This window comes from Tachyglossus aculeatus, chromosome 23 (genome assembly GCF_015852505.1).
Source record: "Tachyglossus aculeatus isolate mTacAcu1 chromosome 23, mTacAcu1.pri, whole genome shotgun sequence".
NCBI classification, from domain to species: domain Eukaryota; kingdom Metazoa; phylum Chordata; class Mammalia; order Monotremata; family Tachyglossidae; genus Tachyglossus; species Tachyglossus aculeatus.
The window spans coordinates 33,732,628-33,734,490 of NC_052088.1; the positions used below are offsets into that span (position 1 = coordinate 33,732,628).

Below are 1,863 nucleotides of genomic sequence, written 5' to 3' on the forward strand. Positions count from 1 at the left end.
AAAGTAAATAAATAAGAGTGACAATCCCTGCCCCCAACGAGCTCACATTCTAAAGCGGGGAAGACAGACATCAATACAAATAAATCATATTACAGATATAAACAAAAGTGCTGTGGGCCTGGCAGTTGGGGGAAGAGAAAAGGGAGCAAGGCAGGGTGACACAGAGGGGAGTGGGAGATGAGGAAAAGAGGGGCTTAGTCTGGGAAGGCCTCTTGGAGGAGATGGGCTTTCAGTAAGGCTTCAAAGTGGCCAGGAGAATAGTTGTCTGGTGGATTTGAGGAGGGAGGGTGTTCCAGACCAGAGGCAGGATGTGGGTCAGGGGTCCTGGCCTCAAGGAGCACTAGAGGAGCTAAGTATGCATGCCGAGTTTCAGAAGGAGAGAAGTGAGATGAGGTAGGAGGGGGCAAGGTGATGGACTGCTTTAAAACCAATGGTGAGGAATTTTTGTTTGATATGGAGGTGGATGGGCAACCACTGGAGATTTTTGAGGAGGGGGGCAACATGTCCTGAATATTTCTGTAGAAAGATGATCCGGGCAGTGGAGTGAAGTATAAACTGCAGTGCGGAGAAGCAGGTGGTTGGGAGGTCAGCAAGGAGGCTGATGTGGTAACCTAGGCTAGGTGGGATGAGTGACTGTATTTACATGGTAGCAGTATGGATGGAGAGGAAAGGGCAGATTTTAGCAATGTCGTGAAGTCGTGAAAGTGAGACCGACAGGATTTGGTGATGGATTGAATATGTGGGTTGAATGAGAGAGAGGAGTCAAGGATAACACTAAGTTTATGGGCTTGTGAGACGGGAATGATGGTGGGCCATCTACAGTGAAGGAAAAGTCCGAGAGAGGACAGGGTTTGGTTGGGAAGATAAGGAGCTCTGTTTTGGACATGTTAAGTTTGAGGTGATGGGAGGATATCCAAGTAGAAATGTCTTGAAAGCAGGAGGAGATGCAAGCTTTGAGAGCCGGAGAGAGATCAGAGGAGGAGATGTAGATTTGGGTATCATCTGCGTAGAGATGGTAGTTAAGCCATGGGAGCAAATGAGTTCTCCAACAGAATGAGTGTAGATGGAGAATAGAAGGGGGCTGAGAACTGGAACTTGAAGGACCCCCACAGTTAGGGGGTGGGAGGACGAGGAGGAGCTTGAGAAGGAGACTGAGACTGAGTGGCCAGAGAGATGGGGAGAACCAGGAGGGGAAAGAATCAGTGACGCCAAAATTGGATAATGTTTCAGATTGCCTCCCACTAGCTAGCCACTGTCCAAGCAAGGAATGGAATGGGTAGGCCTCTGCTTGATTCTCCCTCCTGTTACCGAAACTGGTAGAGTTCTGGAAACTCTCCAGGTGCGATTCTAAGATGGGTAATGGTACTTTTTGAGTGTTTATACTGTTCAGAGCCCTGTACTAAGCACTAAGCACTTAGTAAAAAGTACCATAAATGCAAACATAAATATCTATAAATGTATTATTCATTTGGAAAAAGGGTGGTATTTAAATCCTTTCCAGAATATGCAGTCCAAATCTCCTCTCTGTGGCTCAAAGGGAAGTAAACACTCTCAGGAATTGTGGAATGATGAGCAGATTTCTTTCAGAGTCTTTTTTTTTATGGTACTTGTTAAGCACTTGCTATGTGCCAGGGACTGTTCTCCACGCTGGGGTAGATACAAGGTAATCAGGTTGGACACGTTCCCTGTCTCACCTGGTACTCACAGTCTTAATCCCCATTTTACAAATGAGGGAACTGAAGCTCAGAGAAGTTAAGTGACTTGCCCAAGGTCACAGAGCAGACATGTGGCAGAGCCAGAATTAGAACCCATGCCCTCTGACTCCCAGGCCTGTGTTTTTTTCACTAGGCAACCCTGCTTCTC

General features: G+C 46.9%; 1 non-coding gene across 1 annotated transcript; it reads right to left on the bottom strand.

The window, feature by feature from the left end:
* Window positions 1–1,219: 1,219 nt before the first annotated feature.
* Window positions 1,220–1,357, bottom strand: LOC119944879. Its single transcript, XR_005456021.1, has one exon. It is a non-coding gene; the product is annotated as a small nucleolar RNA SNORA7 (small nucleolar RNA).
* Between the last annotated feature and the right edge of the window lie 506 nt (window positions 1,358–1,863).